The following is a 22,801-nucleotide window of genomic DNA, read 5'->3' on the forward strand; positions in this document are numbered from 1 at the left end:
CATGTGATGAGGACATACACACTTTGATACAATTTACCAGTTTACCTGTGGGATCACCTTACCCCAACTGCTATGATCTCCAGAATAGGCACTGATCCTGCATTGCAGGGACATGGGTGGTGCTGTGGTCTAAACCACTGAGCCTCTTGGTCTTGCCAATCAGAAGGTTGGTGGTTCAAATCCCCACTATGGGCTGAACTCCCGTTGCTCTGTCTCAGTTCCTGCCAACCCAGCACTCTGAAAGCATGCCGGTGCAAGTAGATAAATAGGTACCGCTGTGGCAATAAGGTAAATGGCATTTCCGTGCACTCTGGTTTCCCTCATGGTGTTCTCTTGCGCCAGAAGCAGTTTAGTCATGCTGGTCACATGACCTGGGAAGCTGTCTGTGGACAAACGTCGGATCCCTTGGCCTAAAAGCGAGATGATCACCACAACCCCATAGTCGCCTTTGACTGGACTTAACCATCCGGGGGCTCCTACTTTTTTTCCTACTGCAGGGGGTTGGACTAGATGACCCTCATGGTCCCTTCCAACCCTACAATTCTATCATTCCCTCAATCTTTTACTTTAGCAGTACATATATACACTTTGAAACACCCTTATTATTGATAACAGGCAGGCACTTTTACTACAATCTTTTAAACGGCTGCTAAAAACATTTCTTTTTTTAGACAAGCCAATCCCTATCCCTATCCCTATCCCTATCCCTATCCCTATCCCTATCCCTATCCCTATCCCTATCCCTATCCCTATCCCTATCCCTATCCCTATCCCTATCCCTATCGTGGTTCGAATCCCTGCAACGGCGTGAGCTCCCGTTGTTCAGTCTGATCCTGCCAACCTAGCAGTTCAAAAGCATGTCAAAGTGCAAGTAGATAAATAGGTACCGCTCTGGCGGGAAGGTAAACGGCGTTTCTGTGCGCTGCTCTGGTTCACTAGAAGCGGCTTAGTCATGCTGGCCACATGACCCAGAAGCTGTATGCCGGCTCCCTCGGCTAATAAAGCGAGATGAGCACCGCAACCCCAGAGTCATCCGCGACTGGACCTAACAGTCAGGGGTCCCTTTACCTTTTTATCCAGATATCTAGAATGAGAATGTTTTAATCTGTTGTGTGTTGCACCTGTCCCCACTAGCAACCCACCAAGGAATGCCTCACCAATGGAAGTAGTGCTTGTGGTGATAGGTGGCACCCAGCAAACAATTGTCACACACTTTTTTTTAAAAAAAAAACACTGCTACCACACTCCCACACAATGCACTTCAGCATGTCCTGCGTAATATGTGATTTTTATGTTGGATTCCCCCCAACTTACTACATTATCTCTGGATCAGGAAAATCCAAATTAAATTGGGGTGGGGGGTAGTAGTACAAACTGAACTTGGAACAGGATGTTGTGCGGATAATGCACAACACACACACACACATGGGACACATCAAACCCACTTTACAGTGCCCTGTGTTCACACCTTGAGTCAATATTGGTGATGAGGAACTGAGGCTGAGAAATAGTGATGTACCTAAAGGTTCCAAATGACTTGAAAAGTAAGGTGGGATTTGAAGTGTCGACAATCTGGTTCAAAGCCTCAGTCACACGTCCCCAGCTCTTGAAGTCACTTAAGCTTCTCTGTCATCTACGAACTTGTAAGGAAACACACACACAAAAAAAACCCCAACGATATCTTTTTATGGTTGTTTATGCTTTGAGGCCTTCTTCATGGGATCTGAGCAGCCGGTTTTCATCTCACCGTATCTGTGGCAGATAGTTGTGTTACTTAGTTGGTGTTCCTTGTCTTTGACTGACTAGGATAAGGAAACCACGCAATCCAATAAATCTGGTTTTGAAGGCACTGGCAGAGGTGGGCATTTCTTACTTTCTTGGCAAGGTGTTTTCTCTTTGAGAATCTCCCTTCCTATCTTTTTCTATCTAGTACCCTAGTACTCTGATCCCTCAGAGCTTGCCAAGAAGATGGAGGCATACACCTTACACCAAAATGAGAGCATTCCTAGGGGTAATTGAAACCAGCTCCTGCTGAGGCCGCAAGCCCAGCGGGGGTGCAAAAATCACCTATCAGGTGTTGAAGTCCTCCCAACAGCGGGAGCACCCCCCTCACCCAGTGCTCAGCACTCCAGCATCTGTTTTGCTGGCAGAAGGAATCCGCTGGGATCTCTAGCAGGAAGAACTGCTGTTCCTGCTGCAGGAGGAGGAGGAGATGGAATGGCCTCCAGGCATAGAGTGGCACAAATGTCCCATTCAGCCCCAAGGAGCCATGGTCCTCCTGTTCAGGCAACCTTGCCTGCTTCTCAGGTTGTTGTTTTTTTCAGGGGAGGGGGGTGCCAATATAGCAACTTGCCAAGGGTGCAAGGGACACTAGGTATGCCTCTGAGAGCATCCACCTTATACCCTCAAGTGCATGTCTCATCTTCAGGCTCCTCCAAGGAAATGTGAAAATTTGTAGGTCACCTGCCACCTCCTATGGTGTTTTGTTCCTTAATTGATTTATTTAAAGCCAGCAGGGTGAAACCAAATGCAGGAAGAACGAACGATGGACTCTCCTGCTTCCATTGCCACTTATATAACCAAATTACAACCTGGTTTAGACAATTCCTGCCTCAACTCTTATGGGTAATTTAGAGCGCCGTCCCACTGCTTGTGATGGAATTCCTAACACAATTATGCAAGTACATTTCCAAGCGATGATTGATGTAAATAACTTTTGGGCTAGCCATTATGGAGTCGTGAGAAGTCCCAAGGAAGGGTGTATACAATTTCCTGGTCTGGTGTGTGGAGAGAAATGAAGGCTGTAGGTCTCAGAGACCCCAGAGCTATGGCCAACAGCAGAGTAATATGTAACTCAAGGGGAACTGGGCCCTGTTAGATGACCATAGGGCCAAACTAGCCGATACATTAGCTTTGTACCTGGGCCCTTAAATGCATCTTTAAGTCAGCTGGCTACACATCATTTAGTTTGGTCCTGCATGGCACATAACCCTGAAGAAAGTATACCAGTGTAAGTCAATGGCTCGCTCACACATCTTGAGTTGAGATTATGTAAAGGATAAACAGTAGGTGCTTAACTTGGTCATCAGGACACATTAATTAGGCTTGGCAAGCAGTAGCTGCTAAATATTTGGCAAAGCTGGAGGATTATTGGCTAAAACCCAGGTTTCTTCCTCCCTGGGCACCATATTTCCCCCTTTATGTTTAAGACTTAAATTTCCAGGTGCCATTTGAAACTGGCAGGAGAAGAAAAGAGACTGGTTCATTTGCAGGCGTGTAGGAGGTTATGGATCCATTAGTGCAATTATGCGTGCTTGAGGCCTGCCGGGTTATGAACTCAGGGTCAAACTAGATCCAACTTGAAGTACCTGATTCAAAACTCTGCTTGTGTTTATTTACAACATTCCTACACCGCCCATTAATAAAAAGTTCTCTGGGTGGTTCAAGAAGAAAAGTTAAAACCTCCATGAAGTGAAAAAGCAGAATGCAAGCATAAAATCTGATCAGAATAAAACCAGCATAAAGGCAGCAACAGAAAATAGTGCAAAGAGCATTAAAAGAAACCCTGAGAAAATAAAAAGGCCTTTTGCCACAGCATGGGTCTCAGGAGGACAATCTCTCTAATGAGAGAATTCTGCAGCCAGAAGTGTTGAAAAGGCCTTCCCCTAGTGAGAGCCAGTGTGGTGTAGTGGCAGTGGCGTAGCGTGGGTTGTCAGCACCCGGGGCAAGGCAAGTAATTTGCGCCCCCTAATCCTGGATTTGCGCCCCCTAACCCTACCCCTACCCCTAACCCCCAGATGTTGCGCTCGGTGCGGCCGGGCCCCCCTGCACCCCCCACGCTACGCCACTGTGTAGTGGTTAAGAGCGGTAGTCTCATAATCTGGCAAACAGGGCTCGCTTCCCCGCTCCTCCACATGCAGCTGCTGGGTGACCTTGGGCCAGTCACACTTCTCTGAAGTCTCTCAGCCTCACTCACCTCACAGAGTGTTTGTTGGGAGGGAGGGAGGGAAAGGAGATTGATAGCCGCTTTGAGACTCCTTAAGGGGAGTGAAAGGTGGGATATCAAGTCCAAACTCTTCCTCCTATTCTTCTTCTTCTGGCCACCAGGTTCAGTTCAAATGATGTCTCCTTGCCCTACTTTGTAGAGGGCAGACCTCTGTTTGAAAGTGTCCTCTAGAGCAGATCTCTTCAACCTTTAGAAACTCAGGACCCACTTTTAACCCAAACACGCATTTACGGACCCATTTCTTATGCTTTTACAATGTTGTACCATATTCCAATTTAAATGTTACAAATTTCTTTCAAAATTGGTATCTATACACTTAAGCTACCATATGCAAATTGGAGTCCTCTTTTGCCCCCTACTTTTTTGGGTGTCACAAATAATAATCTCCTATATCGCACTGATTAAAATGGGGATGCTCATTTGGCCCCGAGTTTTTGCAGGAGCCAGCTGATTCATGCAAGAGCGCGAAACCAAAGAACAGGCATCTTTTGGGCCAGAGATCTAGCACGAGCTGCTAGCATGTGCCAGAGTGCCCAACCAAAAAATGGGACATTACGGGATCCAATCAGAAGCTGGGTTGGCTTCTGTAATTCCAGGATGTCCCTCTCAAATCAGGATGGTTGAGGAGTATGGCAGATCCTCAACTTTGGCAATGCGTGGCTGACCACTCTATGGGACAAATTTATTGAGGACACCCAGAGAAGGGCTTCTTAAATGAGTCTGTTGAAACTGGAAAGTAATTCAGAATTCCCCGTTCTGTGTCTGGGGAAACCAACTGGTCTGAGCTGGTGAGAAAAGGGAGATTAAGCCTTTCCTCCTTGCTTCCTATTAAAAAAAAACCAAATCCTGATATGCTATTTACAACTAGGGCAAACAGCTTCTTTGGGTGGTGCTTTATATTTATAAAATATTCTTTTAGGCAATAATCCTAGGTGCAATTTCCTGAACATTAGTACTACTGAAAACATTATCTATAATTATAATATTAAGATTGCTGTGGTAGTTACATATTCAGCCTCCCAGACATTTGTCAGCTGGGAACTAGGTGCAAGGCTTTCAGTAAGGGAGAAATTAGAAAATTACCTTTTACCAGCTTTGTCTGATTCACAAGCTGGGGCTGTTTGTGGACAGGGATAGACTAATCGCTGTAGTCAATGCCTTGGTAACTTAAAGGCTGGGTTGCTGCAATACACTTTATGTGGGGCTGCCTTTGGACCTGACTCCAACTAGAGCAGAATGCAGTGGCCTGGTTATCCCTCAACTTTCCCAGGAAAACAGGGAATTCCCATTTTTTAACACGAGAGCGTGGCAGTCATTTTGGGATACTCTGCCAATAGAGATTCAGCAGGCACCTTCCGTTTCAACTTTTAAATTCCTGCTGAAGACTTTATATTCCATCAGGCTTATGCAGGGAACTACGGTAATAATGCATATTTCCACAGTATAGGTAACTCACAAATTATGCACATTCAACTTGTGCACATTCAGCTTTACACACTTCGCAAATAAAAAATAAAAAGGGGTGGGGTTCTAAGAAAAATGACTTTGGCAACCCCAATCACCATCGAACCCAATGTATTTTTGACTATATACAATTTTGGCTTTACAGGTGATCCCAGAATGGAACCCTGCATAAGTTGAGATTCATTTGTGATTGGCTGCTTTCTGATTTAAACATTTTCGAATGGTATGCATTGTCCTTTACGTATGGTTCTTGTAAACCATTCTGATTCTTAAAAAAAAAAAATGAATAGCAGTATATAAATATTTTTTATAAATAAATAAATATTGTTGTTATGCACAATGGCAAATGTCATGATACAGACATTTTCATCAGTTCCAATGGCTGGGTGGGGGGAAACCCAGTGGATATAAAGAGGATAGTAAGAGTTGCTGCACTATCAAATGCAATATACAGTACATATAAACAAATCCTGATTATCCTTCTTACTTTTGTGGTTTAGAGTCTGCCCTAAAGAATTCACCCTCATCCCGTTATGTTAAAATGAAACAACTAGTTGTCACCGTTCCTTTGTATTGTGAGTTGTTTTTCCCCGCACTCCACCCACAAGTCGTCACATATGGTCCTGGAACTGCTTATAGAGCAACAACAGAAAGCACTGTTTACTTGCAACGCAAAGCAATGCGCCATCTCTTACTGGGAACAACAGGTCCAGCAAGCCCCAAAGGCCTCTGTGACGCTGTGCCAACAGCCAGAGGGAACCTTGCCCTAATTCAACAGTGTTAACTAGGCGCAGGTGATAGGGGAACCTGCCTCAAGTGCAGCCTGGACAGGAGAGAAAATTGGTCGCTTTAAATCATCTAACATTCCACTGACAGCTGCTAAAGCAATACTTCATTTGGAGTAATCTGACATGTTTTCCAAGCCGGTAGCTGAAAAGTCAAGAAGCACAGGTATCAGCTTGCTCAGGGTGCTGGCAGGAACAGCAAGCCAGACTTAATGAGATCCATCTAATTTGCCAGTAGACTAAGCTTAGCCAAAGAACCCTCATACTGCAGGTGAGGGAAAAGGAAATCAGAGCTATGCAACTTTCCCCAGATTTTACCATTCATTTCCCAAAGGAAGTTAAGGTTGTGGATGAATCCATCAATTTGGGGTTCTCATTTTTCCAGTCTTCAGTTCTCCGCATATCTGCATTAGTTTGTTATACACACGCTCCAGAAAATGCATCAGCCTTTAAGTACAAATTTATCCTAATATGCAATTTTTGGTGTGCAACTCTGCCCAAGTGGTGAAGTGCCCACGTTTGACACTTTGCAGGCTGTGACTGGAAATTGCATTTCCAACATTTCACAAAAACATAGGGATATGATTGTATCACGCCATTTCCCATGCCAAGGATCGGTGCCTGAGCTCCCCACAACTAGCACATATAATAAAAGGCTACCATTCACTTGATACATGGACCCCAGACCCCAATTATTTTTAATGATCACCAAGTTCCCTCAACATTTAAAAAATATATACAGTGGACGCTCAGGTTGCGAACGTGATCCATGCGGGATGCAACCCACAGCGGCACATTGAAGGTGACTCGGAAACTACAACTAATCCAGAATGCGGCAGCTAGACTGGTGACTGGGGGTGGCCGCCAAGACCACATAACACCGGTCTTGAAAGACCTACATTGGCTCTCAGTACGTTTCCGAGCACAATTCAAAGTGCTGGTGTTGAGCTTTAAAGCCCTAAACGCCCTCGGCCCAGTATACCTGAAGGAGCGTCTCCACCCCCATCGTTCTGCCCGGACGCTGAGGTCCAGCGCCGAGGGCCTTCTGGTGGTTCCCTCATTGCGAGAAGCAAAGCTACAGGGAACCAGGCAGAGGGCCTTCTTGGTAGTGGCGCCTGCCCTGTGGAATGCCCTCCCGTCAGATGTCAAAGCAATAAATGACATTCAGAAGACATCTTAAGGCAGCCCTGTTCAGGGAAGTTTTTAATCTGTGATATTTTAGTGTATTTTTGGTTTCTATGGAAGCCGCCCAGAATGGCTGCGGAAACCCAGCCAGATGGGCGGGGTACAAATAATAAATTATTATTATTATTGTGATTAGGCGCTTCTGCGCACGCGCAACCTCCAAAACCCGGAAGTAACCCATTCCAGTATTTCCGGGTTTCGGAGCGTCCGTAACCTGAAAAAACGCAACCTGAAGCGTCTGTAACCCGAGGTATGACTGTACTGCAGTGTGATGTTCTCCGCTGGGTTTTTTTTATCTCGGGTGGTGGTGTCATGCTCCCTCTCCAGCCATTCTCAACAGCAGCAGAACCGTACCCAGTAGGCTACCTGCCACTTCCTCATTCATGACTGCTTTTGCAATGCTCAGTCACCTTTGAGCACTTCTGGGAAGCCTTGCCTGCCCAGTGAATGATCAGCAGCGGCTGGCTAGCCCCAGCAGAGATTGCACATTAAAGCAGCCACTGTTCTGCCATGCCAGAAGTTTCACAAAGCCACTTTTCTGTGCTAAGTGCTTGCTGAGCACCCTACATATGTCAAGTACTTGTTTGATCAAGACTGGAATCAGGAAATTAATTATCCATTGTTTTGCGATTTGAGGACATTGACGCTGCTTATATAATAAAAACAAGAGTTCCCAAATTATTTAAGTGTTAATGAATTTAATTTAATGAAATGATGCTGAATTATTAAATATATGTCTGGCAACACCCTCTTTGTGCACTTCTGCCACACCCACTTTGGCATGCAGTCCCCAGGGAGATGGCCAGGGGACAATGTCGGCCTCAGACCAAAAACGGTTAGCTAGCCCTAATTTGGATGCAACCTTTCATTGAACATTCCTCCTGGTTTGTTGGCACAAAGTTTACAGGGAGATTACATGACATGACCTATTTATCTAGCATTCAGTTGGATTTGTTTATGGGAAGTTTATGTGCAGACCCTTCAAGTGTCCCTATTTTTCAGGGACAGTCCCGGATTTAGAGAAGCCGTCCTGGTTTCTGATTTGATCCCCAAATGTCCCGCTTATCCTTTGGACATCCCTATTTTCATCGGAGAAACGTTGGAAGGTATGGAATTGTGTAACCCCAGAGCCCAGGAGGTAAGTAACTTGCAACCTTTAGAAGGCACCTGAAGGCAGCCCTTATGTTGGAAGCCACCCGGAGTGACTCTGGCAGCTGAGTCAGATGGGTGGGGTACAAATAATAACATTATTGTTGTTGTTGTTGTTGTTGTTGTTGTTGTTGAATAGGATGTCCCTATTTTCATCGGATAAATGTTGGAGTGTGTGCATGTGATGTTGGATCCAGCAATCATTACCCTACATCCACTGTCTACAAGTTGGGTCAGGGCAGCCCACCATGCCACTTCAGTTGAGCTGGCTGTCTAGCAATGACTGACCAGGGGGCAATGACTGACCAGGGGATGTAGCTGTGCTGAGGAGAGCTGTGGATCCACTTGGTGCACCTGAACTAGCCAACGCCACCCTGGGGCTGGCCTTGTGCGGAGATGTGCAGGTCGGGCAGTGCCAGCATCATTAGCAAGGCAGCACCAGCCACTGCACATATGCAAAGCAGACCCAGAACTCCACTCAGCACAGCCACCAAACCGGAGCATCCACTGTGGGGTTAGCCGTGTCATTAAGCCCTCCCAGGGAATCCATTGTTTGCTTTGCCATGCATGCCAGGAGTGGATGCCAGGCCTATTAAATCCCATTAGGAGTAAACATGCATAGGATTGCACTTCATGCTAAAGTCTATGGCGCTGCATTGATTGATTGATTGATTGATTGATTGACTGACTGACTGACTGACTGACAGGCAGACATGGAAGAGGAGCCACAGAAGAAACCTTTCGAATTTAGGAGAGATTGGATTATAGTTTCTCTGTGCCTATAAAATCAACGTGCATGGATTGTTAGTGTGCAGGACAGCAGGCCTTGGACAGCAGGTGACACGTGTGCTTGCACAAAACAGGTTATAAACATACTTAGTGTGGCTGACACTGACACTGGCATCTCTCTTGCACATCCTCAGATGAGAAAGAAGCCAGCCAGCCCAGTTTTATGGCTACAAATAATAACCCCTCACAATGTCCACAGTGCACCGTCACTACCATCCAAAGGGCTGGGCAAGCATTCTGTTGCATTGCTCCTCCTAGGAATTATAATTTGGTTTCACATGCCCTGCACTTACCCAGCAGCAGCACCTATGCTAAAGAGCTGCTTGAAAATTCCCTGCTGCCACCAAACTAAGGATGGAATTATTTGAAAATCTCAATGTCAAGTTTATCCGCAATATTTCCCCCCCTAATTCCTGCCTCACTCGTTCTCAAGGAGAAGTTTACTGGTTCTATTAAAAACACAAACAATTATTGCATAATCTACACACACACACAAATAATATTACTAGGGGCTGCCAACCCGGCTTGCTCTATTCACCAACCCACCAATTCCTTTGCCAACCCTCTTCCCCCACACCCAGCCAGCCCCTTCTCGTTTCCCAACTGGGTAGGCAAATGAGCAGGGTGGGGCTAGATGTGTTTGATTCGCCAAGATGCTATAGACTATATTAACATACCCGCCTACATTTATCTGATGATCCTATTCAACAATAACAGTAATAGTAATAATAATGTGTTTCCAACATATATATAAATATAATAAAACATTAAACATGAAAAAAATTCCCTGTAAAGGACTGCCTTCAGATGGCTTCTAAAGATGCCTGGTCACTGGTTCTGCTAGCTATGGATGATGGGAGTTATAGTCTAGCAGCTGGTGGCCAAGCTTTGAGAAACACTGAATTCGTATATTTTTGCTGCACCACTATATAGCTCTGCCATGGATTTTGTAGACTTCAAGCTTCTTAAAAAAAAAAAAAAATCTCAACAGCAGCAGTAAATGCTCACTTACTTGGACCTAACAAGGCAAGAGGTCTGATGACTTTCCATTCTGGGTATGGGTGGGATACTTATTTGTATTACACTTTCATCATGTTCTGGTCTTTTTCTAAATAGCTCAACTGTAATAAACGGTATTTGCATACACACACACACATACAGTGTCTTACAAACTGGACAGATAAATAAACTGCGTTGTTGTTATTACTTGTATACTCCACTTTCCAATTAATATTTCTCAAGGTAGTTTAGGACGACGATCATCCAATTTTTAAAAAACCTACAGGGTTGGACCAATATACAGTATACAGTTGAATCAATTAAATTCATCACAACAGATTATATGGGTATACATAACTGACACAAGACAAAGGGACAGTTAAATTTCAGGCTGGCAGCTTAAAATAATAGTGCGGCAGTCGGAAACAGAACAGACCAATTTAACATCAACTTAAAACATGGTCACTTCAAATATTTTTTTAAAAAAAGGTAAACAAAGCTCCCCCCCCCCCCCAGTTAGCAACAAGAAGTAAAAAAGCACTAAGAAATAAAGGTCTGGCTTCGGGCCTAGCATATGAACTAGGCACTAAGCAAGAGTACCAGTTTCAAGTACTGAATGGCAGTGGTGCGATTTAGTACTTTGCAGCAGAAGTCCAAGGCCTCACCAAGTGCAGGCAGGGCTTCCCAATGCAGTCAGGCTGGCCGGCTGACACAGTTTGTGTGACTGTGACACATTCGGCTTCTGAAACTTCCATTATAATGAAAACCAGATGCTGAGCCAGTGAAAGGGTAAATCTGTGCATTATTTGGAATTTGCATCTATTTAGCTTAGAGATTGCCTCCATCCATACTTTACACACCACAGGAGGAACAGCAGTGTGGTGTTAACAAGACAGGTATGGTATGTCATCCTATAAGCAGCCTGCAGAAGGGCATTCTCTTCAGAGGACTCCAAGCCTGACTCAGGTCATGAAACATTTAGCTTATGCAGGCATTCAAGTGATGCATCCCTAGGGAATTTTATGGTTTTGAGCATGCAGTTTTAAGCATGTCTGTGTGTATGTATGCGATATTAAATGTGTTTATTTTGTACGTGGAGAACTTTGGGCAATGGGTGCTCTCATTTAAAAAAAAATCACAATGGGCATAATCCATACATAAAACCCTCCCACTGAAACTGATGGGACTGAAAACACCTATTTGAGGCAAATTTTGTACTTCTTTTATAAGACTAATAATCAAATTTATTCCAGTCATTTATAATGTTGATTTAAAAAAAAATACAATCAAATTTCAACATCAAATAAACAGAAAAATACAAAATGTTTTACTTTTCTGGCTTATACACATGCACACAAAGAGAGAAAGAGAAAGAGTGTGAATGAGAGAGATCAATCAGTTGAAACTGAATTTTATGCATCCCATGTTTGCATATTTTTGTATCATCTACACAACATTGCCCTCATCCAAATGTCAGTTGGTATTTTCTTCCCATTCCTCAGACAGGAAAAATATGTCATTTGTTATCCACAATCGCTGCTGCTGTGGATGTTCCTTGGCACTTTTTTGCAGTGGGTGGTTTGTCGTGTGTGGCGACCAGTTATACTGCTTTCAGTGCTCTCTACTGCCACACCCCCGACTTCCTCACCTGAGCACAATGAAACCGTTTTGTTTCTGTGGCCTACACAATAAGAGTGTGCCTATTTCCTCTGGCTACTGAAGGCATGCTCCTGGTGCACATATATATATATTTGTTTTTAATGCACCAGCCTTGCCCAAAACTACACCTGCACAAAACATCAGCATTAAAAATAATATAGAAGCATAGAATTGTAGAGTTGGAAGTGATCCCAATGGCCATGTAGTCCAACCCGCTGCAATGCAGGAATATCAACACGTGGTTCCTCATCCAATTTGAAATCATATTGGACCCTGCTTAGCTTTGCAAATGTGCTAGCCGTTTTGTTGCTGCACCACTAGGAGATAATTTGGACTGTCATCCTCTCTTGGCTGTCACCCAACAAACACAGTTAGAGGCTCTTACTTGTAACAATACAGGCTCAGCAGAAGACACCGTTCTCAGGAGTCACGATTCAGGAGCAGGACAAGAAGTTCAGAACTGGATGGAAGTGATGAAGATGTCCCAGCAAGTTTTCCCACACCTCCTGCCAAAATTTCAAAGATGAGGCATGGTACACTAACTCACAAGGCTCCAACAATTTTGCCTGCCCCACCACCGCTGCTTCCTCCTCTTCCATCAGAGCCTGTCAGCCCAAACCTAAGAGCACTGTGGGGCTCAAGACTTAACCTGAATAACAACTATGGCAAGTGGAAAGGGGGAGAGTCCAGGTGACATGAGCTCATGCCACGGACCCCCCTCCCCTCCGGTTCTACAATATGCATGAGGGAGATTCACTGTGCAGATATGATACACTGATATATGATGTAGCACAGATAGATAGATAGAGAAAAGAGACAGATACTCAATATACCAGTTTAGTGCAAATTGCTTCTCTGCCCCCCAAAAAAGGTCTGTATTAAAATTTTGAGCAAATGTTGATCCATTAGCATATGGTCAGGATTTGGTAGCCTTCCACTCACTCAGATCACATCACATTAAATTCAGACTCCTGTCTCTCATCACAAAAAACCTCCCTCCCTTACCTCCTTGACTTACAGCTGTTCAGAACACTGGCGATTTCACTTTTTGTGTTGGCGAAAGCAGAAACAAAGCAGAAGGAAAAAGACCCCAAAACAACCACTTGGTTTTTGTGTGCTTGGGGAGTGAAATGGCCTGGGAATGAGCTTGATAGCACCTTAAGAGAGACTTTGCAGGGGTGAAATATGGCAGGCGGGGGGGCGGGGAGAGAACAATATTGGGTCAGTTTTAAACTGCTGTGTAGACAGACCAAGCCTGGATAGATCCCACTGGTGTGGACTGCAAGCAACGCATATAGTGTCTAAAAACCCTGGAGTGTGTGTGTGGACACTTGCAAGCCAATAGTTCACACACATGAAACAATTCTGAACCACCTGTTTGCAAGATTACAAGCATCCCTGAAGCTGAAAGAAAGATTGATTCCAACCTGTTTATAAAGCATCCGTCCTGATTTCTTTGTACAAAGGTTGTATAACTTACCATCAATTGATGGCTATGCCACGCTTTCTTGTGCCATTGCAAGCAATCATTATCCCACACATTCCAGCACATTTTCCCACCACTTTCCTTACCGCAAAAAGTCTATTAAAAGAAAAGCTGGATTTGTTGTGCAAGAGAGCCAAATCCACTTTAATTGTGCAATGTGAATTTTCTCGTTTGCTATTGGATCCCATCTACAAACTAGCAACGGTCTGAAAACAGCCAAATCAGTTCATGTGTCCAGTGTCATGTATACACATCTCCATCTTGCATTGTAAATTAAGATGCTAATTATATGAATGCTTATCTTTACTTATTCATAGGACACTTAAACTTATAATTGACATGTTACAAAAATAAAAACAGGCCCTGCCTGTAGGCGTTCAACTGGAAATCAACCTGTGCAGTCAAAGTGCTTTTTTAAACTTCAATTGATTTCAGTGGGAGAGAATTAAGCATGGGCTTAACTTCTGTGGATCATGCACTTAGTAAATATCTCAGAAAAGGCCCTCCTGCAGTGCAGTGAGGCTTAAATTCTGAGTAAACATACATACAGGATGCATATGATGTAACGTTTAGTGTCTCCCAGCTCAATATGTTTTAATAAATGCTGTGTGGTGCCATAGGGATTGATCATCAGCTCTTATTGCCTCGCTTATATTACGGGAGAATCCTGTAAGGAATGAACACTGTCCAGAAGAGGAGATCTATTGCGGATTAAATTACACCAGGGTTTAGCCAGTCATCACCTCCTCTGCCCCTATTTGTCAACTCCTTTCAATGATGCTGGAGAGAAAATCCCTTGTCCCTCTCACCTTTCCTCATTCCTCTGGGCCCTTTTCCCACGCCCAGCAAAACATTCCAAAACATTTCCAGCAACATTCCACCACATCCTTTTTCTTATTAGTGCATATTTAAATTTAATTGTTCACAAGAGTGATTTCCCATGAAAACATGTTTTAGCACACACACACCCCAGTAGCTTTTCTTTTTCGCTTTCTAAAATCACCATTGGTAAAGGTAAAGGGACCTTTGACCATTAGGTCCAGTCGTGATTGACTCTGGGTCTGCGGCACTCATCTCGCTTTATTGGCCGAGGGAGCTGGTGTACAGCTTCCGGGTCATGTGGCCAGCATGACTAAGCCGCTTCTGGTGAACCAGAGCAGCGCACGGAAACGCCGTTTACCTTCCCGCCGGAGCAGTACCTCTTTATCTACTTGCACTTTGACATGCTTTTGAACTGCTAGGTTGGCAGGAGAAGGGACCGAGCAACGGGAGCTTACCCTGTCGCGGGGATTCAAACCACCGACCTTCTGATTGGCAAGTCCTAGGCATCAATTAATGGCATCCGTGGGCATCAGATTCTCCATCTCCTTGGTGCCTAACAAGGCATCCCTCTCTTTTTTTTAACTTGGAGGTTGAGGGAGACGACCATTTGGGCCAAAACGAATTTCAACAGATGTACTGCTAAGTTAATAATGCAAAGGGCTGCCCTGTACGCCTGCTATTGAGCAATAATTTTGCTAGTTCAGTAGGCAAACAGGGTAAAAGGGAAATTAAGAAAGTAATGAAATGTTTTTCTTCTGGCTTTTGTGAATGAGGCACACAATTTCGAAATGATTCTCTAGAAGGAGCCAAATTTAAATATGTCCTTACCTGCTCAAAATGTCCCCAAGTAACTACTCAGAATTGCTTTTCTTAAAAAAAAAATAGAAATGTGTAACTTGCGGTTTCTCTGCATTCTTTCCTTACTTTTCTGTGTTTTGAAGAGGTTGTTTGAGCAATTCCCACTGGCGCAGAACCCACATCGTGAATGCTGTACTTTCTACCACGTCAGAGTAATGGTTCAGGCCTGGTCTACACCTTGTAAAAACTGAGGTGCTGACAGTTGTATACTGATAAAAGTTATTTGGGTGCCAGCAGAAAATGGCTGCCATGGACAGTAAGAGAGACAGAGACAGAGAGACTGACTGACTGACAGACTGACTGACTGACTGACTGGCTGGTACTCCGTGTTGGTGAGTACTGTAACAGAAAAATAGCCCTGACATTATTTTTAAAAACAGCCTGTTCTTGAATCCTGATTCTATCTTCTGAGGTATTAGCCACCCCTCCCAGTTTGGTGTCATCTGCAGTTTTAATGAGTATTCCCTCAATTTCTTCATCCAAATCATTTATAAAAATGTTGGACAGCACCAAGCCCCAAACAGGAACCAGTAGCACCCCACATATAGGGCCTTGGTACGGTTTACCAGGATAATAGAACCATAGAATTGCAGAATTGGAAGGGACCCTGAGGGTCATCCAGTCCAACCCCCTGCAATGCAGGAATCCTACTCACAGTCATGTCTTGGTGGGCTCAAACTACCAGCCTTCTAGTTAACAGCCAGACACACTGACCCATTGCACCACAGGCTCCCTTAATGTGTGTGAAGAACTTTGAACACTCAAAAAATTTAGCTGTTTCTGTTTTAACTATTTGCGTTTTTATCTTGTATTTTAATCTTTTGATGAAGGGTGGTATATAAATCTAAAGAAAGAAAGAAAAGTGTGATATAAATTTCAGTGGTTTGTACTGGTACCAGAGAACACATGAACCCTCCAAGAGCTTATGTCATCAAAGGACCATACAAAGAGAATAAATAAACAAATTATTACTACCACTATCCTTTTGGGTCTTTGGACTGCAATAAAGAATTGACTGATACTACTGCTATGATCATGTACGCTTAGCACTTCAGCACTTTTCATTTTAGAAACGGAATACTATTTTGCAGTGCTTTTTTCGGGGGGGGGAGTTTATGGGTACTCTCATTTTGACTCAAGAAAATCACCATTTTATAGTTCAAATCGGGGAAAATAAATACAGTAAATGGACAAAAGTACAGTACAAAGATTCACAAAATGTTTAGGGGTATGCATACCCCTGTGTACCCCCCAAAACCCTTGAAAGGTAACATGGAAAGCAGTCTGTCTTTTGTCCTCCTCGCCCCCTCCAGTTAAATTCTTTAAAGTGAGATACTGGAGCTGAAGCCATCTATACCTGAGTAACATGTAGTTGTGCACACACATGCACATTCAGAGGGCGTTCACACACCCAAGAATCCTGGGATCTGTAGTTTGCTAAGGGTGCTGGGAAACATAGTTTTGTGTGTGGGTGTGAACTGCAGTTCTCAGAATTCTTTGAGGGCAGTGATTTAAATGTATGGGATCTATGCAGCCTCAAATGTGTGTGGGCTGGTCAGGTATGATATTGTAGTTGGTCATGCTGTTATTTTCTTCGTTGTGGCCAAACCCGGGAATGCAGGTAAGCCCTGGCCCAGCTCAAGCTTCCTACTGACCTCTAGCGGTATAAAGAAGCAAGAACAAATGGAACTGAAGCAAGCCACAACCTTGCTTTTTAAGTGCAGAGATAGGGGACCTGGGGCCTCCCCCTACAGGTCCCATTATTTTGACTATTGGCCATGCTGGTGGAAGCTGATGGGCATTGGACTGCAACAACATCTGGAGAGCCACAGGTCCCCCGCCCTGGTTGAAAGTGTACTTTCCAGTTCTCACTGCATATGGGGGCAGGATAGGATAGGACTGGGCAAGATCTGTGGCTGGGAAGATTTTGCAGAGAACATTTGCGGTGGCACGCACTTTCCCAGCTGGTGCTCAGAGGAAATGCATGCCCAAGTAGCAAAACAAAAAGGGCTGTTTTTGCTGTGTGTGGTTCCTTGTTGCCTGAAATGCACTCTCCAGAAACTTTTTGCTTTAATCAATGGGAGATTATCATATCGACAGAAAAATTCCCTTTTGTTGCAAAGCCAGCTCCTTGCCGTTTGGGCTTCAGCTCAACTTTAAACAATAAAGAGTAAATATTGGCTCTAGTTTCACATAGTTGTTAAAAGGTGGCTGTTTTCAGCAGCCCTCCAGAGGTTGTTTAATTGAGTCCAACAATACCCAGAGAGCTGCAAGTCATCCACCCCGATGTAGAGTTTCTCTACTGCCGCCGCTGCCCCCCCATGAAAAACTGAATTTAGTAATAGGTTTTTATTATTTATTCATTAATAGATTTGTACCCCACTTATCCATGGAGGCCATATATTCAAAATGGCTAACAAGAAAATCCAAAAACCTATCATAAAAACATCCAATATAATTTCAAATAAAGCTTGCTCTTATTTTGATTCCACCTGGCTGAAATTTCAGTTCAGGTCAATCAAATTTTATAACCAGTTCAGCACAAAATAGAAGAAAATAAAATGATGCTTAATTTCTTATAGGTGAGTAATACCCATTTCAGAGTCAGAGCAGAACAAGATGACCTAGTGACAGAAGCCAGTGTGTTTTAACTTTACTTTCTACAATAAATCTGATCTGCTCCAGGGTGAAGTTCCCTTTGCATCAATGGGCAGAGTTCTTATCTAGACACCACACAGAAAAGCAGTAAGTACTTTATTTCACAATTCCTTCCACCCCCCTCCCCTCTCCATTTCAGTGTAGAAGGAAGATGGGAGAGAATTCTCAACTGGTTTGCCCAATCACAGCCAACCTGCATCAAGTGGCAGAGACTATGAGTTCTGCAGGACATGGAAAGGGGTGGGGCTGTGGTTGAGGAGGCAGGGAATCTCATCAGAATTAAAAGTGCTATATAGAAGCACCTGCCAGAGTCATTCTGCTCTCAGTTGCCCAGTGCTGCATCATCAAACAGCTTCCTGGATCGTCTACTCAGCCTGGATTGAAGACAACACCTGTGCTTTCTTCTTATCCCACTTACTATCTGATACGCCTACTGCAAGCAACAGACCTCAGTACATCACTTCTGTGGGATAACCAGCACGCATCAGGGGAATATAAAGAAGAGTGATGATGGAGCAAGGTAAGTGAAGCAGGATAACTTCTTTATCTCCTTTTTTAAAAAAAGTGGAGCTTGGAATATGCAAGATCAAGAGCAGCAAAAAAGAGTTCTGGCATGCTGAAGTTTACCATTAAATAATGTACTGCTTGCGTTTTAAAGGGTTTCCCCTTGTTCTGCCTTCTCTTGCTGATGAGACTGGAAAATATGGGATGTTAAATAGGTTCTGAGCTACTAGTATTTGTTTTAGCTTGTTGATGATATTCCTGTGCCTTCCTCTGCCTCCTCCTGAAAGTTGTTGTTGTTCTCGTTTGAAGTCTCTCTGTGCTTTTTTGTGCCTTACCCATCTCTGAACTCTAGGAGTGAATGAGTAACATAACCAGAATTCTGCCTTGGTCCTCATCACACAGGAAGATCACTGGGCATTAGTGGTGGCTGTGCAGCAAAACAGTCATCCAGTTAATTTGTCACATGTACAAGTTGGGTTTCACCCTGAAATAATGTGCCACAGAAGTCAATAGTTCATCTCTTTAACTGGTTGAAACTTGATCTAAGTGCATGTTGGAGCCATCAAACATTTCCAGGACACAGGCATGGGGTGGTCAGTTAGTTTCTGCTCAAAAAAACATGAACTGAAAATATCAGACAGATATCTGTCTGGGATTGTAGACCAGGTGGAGGTGATGTGATTTGATGTGATTGATAGGTTGTCAGTGGCACATGCACTTATTTCCCACCCTACTCCTCCTCCTTCTATTGCCTCTGGTCAAAGATGTTCAGCAGAGCCAGCTCCAGGTTTGGCCAAGATGCCTTCAGCCAACTTTTCTTCTCTGAGTTGACCCACCTTTAAACATCTCTGCCCTTTTGCTTGTCCTCACCCTCTGGACTCAAGAGAAATGGTTGCTGCTTCATTCCTGCTGCTTAAATATCCAAAGAGGACCAATGATTAGGTAGAGCCAGAGATGAAAGAGTAGCAAGGCCAGGAGGCTCTTAGTGTTGTTGATGGGCTCTCTGCAAGGGTGTAGACCTTGGCAAGTACCTGATGAGGTTGATGATATCCTGAGCCTAAATGCCAGGGAAGAAAACCAGCGAGTGCAACTGTGAGCATCAATGGTTTTACTCTGCTATCTTCAACTCTCTTTGAGGAGGACAGGAGAAGAATCTCTTGACTATCTCCATCCTGAAATATCTATAATTCTTAGTGTGCCTCCTAGGGTGGCAACACGAGAAGAAGCCTTCTCTGCAGCGCCTCCCAGTCTCTGGAATGCTCTTTCCAGGGAAGTTTGTCTGGTAACTTCCTTATACACCTTTAAGCAACAGGCAAAAATGTTCCTTTTTAACCAGGCCTTTGCATCTTTTGATTGACATCCTATGCCCTTTTTAAATGGGGGGGGGGTGTTTTTATATATTTTGTGGTTTTATATTTTGATTTTGTTCTGTGAACCACCCTGAGACGTCTGGGTATAGGGTGGTATACAAATTCAGTAAATAAAATAAAATAAACAACAATATAAGGCCATAATAATCCATAATGTAACTGAGAAAATGGAGTCACTCTTTAAAATAGATAGCAACTTGATTCCATGGCTACAACTTCTGTCTACTCAAAATGCAGAACATAGATTGGAATTTAGATCTTTATTGGATCTTACTGTTGTGCAAGGATATTTGTCCAAAATTTCAGGCAGAGAGGTTTATTGGTACTTTCTCCTTCCTTGTAGTTTATAGAGCTGTCGTATATAATTCCTTCACCATTAATGTTATGTCTGCAATCCAGCAAGTGGATTTTCAGGCTTCATTCCTCTTTGTTTCACCATACATAGGTCTTATTTTATTTTCTGCAAAGCTCTCATTTATTTCAATAGAATGTACAGTATGGGTGCTTCCAAACTACCACTATTTTGGGATGGAATTCAGTCACAGACCAGCAAATTCTGGTTGTGCAATGGTAGTTGAGGTTAGGAATTGTGCATCAAAACGTCTTCCCAAAAAGTTCAGGCTTTTTGCTGTAAGGCAAGTGATGGGGAAATGAACCAGAAAGTGTGGGATAACACCTGTGTCTTCCAACCTCTTTGGAAACAAATCAGGATGACTGCTGAATAAATGGTTTTTGCTTGAAGAGGCCTCAGTGTCATGCAGGCTTGCTTGTAGTCCACACATTTCCCACTGGCTTTTATCCTTCCTTTCTTATTTGTCTTGCAAAACACACAGCTTTGAAGCCATTTAGGTAGATAACTAAGAGTGCAATAAATACCACAGGGAGAGAGAGGGAGACTAAAACTTTTATTAGTTGGTAATACATGGAAGCATAAAAGCAGAATGGTGACCACAACTATTTTTCCCAAGAAAAGAAGAAATGGGGCAGGGGTGTGTGTGTGAAGCATTGTTGCTTGGGAGTGAAAAGTTCAAATGTCACCTTAGACTCTAAGCAGCTTCAGAGCCTCGCAGCAAGATTCATAAAACTTTTAGGGCAACACCTTTCCCATAAGTTGTCTTAAATGCCAGATGTCCTGTTTAATTTCCTTGTGGGTCCCAATTTTGCAGAAAGGAAGTGGGTTATAAGTCTCCTTGATGGCTATGTCTTCCAGTTAATTATTTGGGATCCGAAATAACTAGCTTCAGTAGAAGTAAATGTTTTGAGGACAACAGCCTTGCAGATAAATCTTACGCTGCCTACAGGCAGCACTTTATTCCATTTACTCAGTGTTTATTACCTGTTAATTTCTGCAGTGAGGCTGATACTGACCCAAGCAAGCATGCATAAAATTGCAGCCTTGGCTTCCTCACTGATAAACGCTATCTCCCCATTTCAGGCAGCCAGTCTCAGGGCCCCTCCTGCCTTGTATGTGTTTGCCTTTTTTGCTGGTGTCTTCTGTGACACGCCACTGATGCAATAATTATGCATTAGTGGTGGGTTTACTCTGGACCATCCGCACATCATTCTGCTTTATTAGTTGCTCTGCTATGCTTCCTCTGTGTTACTGAATTATAGCCATCCGGACAGGCACTATTGCACTACGGTGGTATCTTGGTTCTCAAACTTAATCCGTTCCGGAAGTCTGTTCCAAAACCAAAGCATTCCAAAACCAAGGCATGCTTTCCCATAGAAAGTAATGCAAAACAGATTAATCCATTACAGACTTTTAAAAACAACCTCTAAAACAGCAATTTAACATTAATTTTACTCTCTAACGAGTCCATTGATCCACAAAATGAAAGCAATAAACAACGCACTGCAGTCACACAATCAATCAATCAATCAATCAGTAGCTGAACTGAGTTCCACACAGTCACAAAAACAAAACAAAACAATACAAAAAGGTCACAAAAACATAAAATAAATAGCAAAAACAGACAGTCGTCAGCGTAACGCTAAAAACGGAAGTGTGGCACTCAAACCAGAAGCGTTACACTCAAAACGGAGTATGTTCAGCTTCCGGAAAAAGTTCGCAAACCGGAACACTTACCTCTGGGTTTGCACTGTTTGGGTTTGAATACCAAGGCATTTGAGAACAAAGGTACCACTATATAGCACAATAAAAATGGGACAAAATAAATAAATAAGCCAGAATTCTTGTGGTATGAAAAGTTACAGGATTTCAGCAGACACGAAATGAGGCAGTATGTCTGCCCCGAAACATTTGCAGGCACAAATAGTACTGAAAGCAAGATTGCATATACCTACGCCATCTGTCACGGATGCTATAGCTGAAATTCCTGCATTGCAGGGGGTTGGACTAGATGACCCTTGGGATCACTTCCAACAACTGTTGTTGTTGTTGTTGTTGTTGTTATACCCCGCCCACCTTGCTGGGTTTCCCCAGCCACTCTGGGCAGCTTCCAGCACATATAAAAACATAACAAAACATCTGCAATGCTATTATTCTACCCCAATACTATTGCAAACACAAGCACAATGAAAAGGATGTATGGAGAAGCCCTATGATCTTTTTAAAAGATTAGAAAGGACAGGATGGCACAAGATTGCACCTTAAGCTGCATGTCCAGCGACCACACTATGGGCTTGGGAAAGATGTGGGGCCATAACTTCTATCCAACTTTGCATATGGTTTAGCAGTTAAACTTTAACTCATCTGCTAGCGTGGACTAAAGTATATTGTCCATTGATGAGCTATGTTTGGTCTGTGTGTCTGTGTGTTGCCCAAACCCCTATGGCCACGTGAAGGTAGACCTGGGAACAAATGAGGAGAGGAGTGGCTTGATTTACCACAGGCACTTCTGCATGACCGAAAGAACTCTTGCAGAGTCTCCAGCTTGGTGCAAATACTTCCAGTTGCAATGTGTGTAATTAACTTAGAAGCACTCTCTGTTGCTAGATATCAGCAAGGGCTGAGTCACAGGGAGGAGACACCAAAATGACTAGGGTGAGCACATGCAGTGACTCTAGCTGGGATGCCAAGAGTCTATTAGTGGTTCAGGCATTT

The 22,801-nt window shown here is 43.6% G+C and overlaps 1 protein-coding gene and 1 long non-coding RNA gene across 3 annotated transcripts in view; one reads left to right on the forward strand and one right to left on the reverse strand.

The window, feature by feature from the left end:
- LOC309335730 overlaps positions 1 to 22,801 on the reverse strand; it is a 29,480-nt gene that overhangs the window by 2,076 nt on the left and 4,603 nt on the right. For both annotated transcript variants that reach the window (XR_014153679.1, XR_014153680.1), the window contains exon 2: positions 1,520 to 1,633. This is a non-coding gene — a long non-coding RNA (uncharacterized lncRNA). The remainder of the gene's footprint in view (positions 1 to 1,519; positions 1,634 to 22,801) is intronic.
- The window catches only part of OTOP2 (otopetrin 2), a 43,355-nt gene continuing 38,713 nt past the window's right edge, over positions 18,160 to 22,801 (forward strand). Inside the window, exon 1 of the mRNA XM_081850786.1 lies at positions 18,160 to 18,380. The gene's annotated coding sequence lies outside the window, so the exon portion shown is untranslated. The remainder of the gene's footprint in view (positions 18,381 to 22,801) is intronic.

Source organism: Podarcis erhardii (genome assembly GCF_964252035.2).
Source record: "Podarcis erhardii genome assembly, chromosome: 2".
Classification (NCBI taxonomy): Eukaryota; Metazoa; Chordata; class Lepidosauria; order Squamata; family Lacertidae; genus Podarcis; species Podarcis erhardii.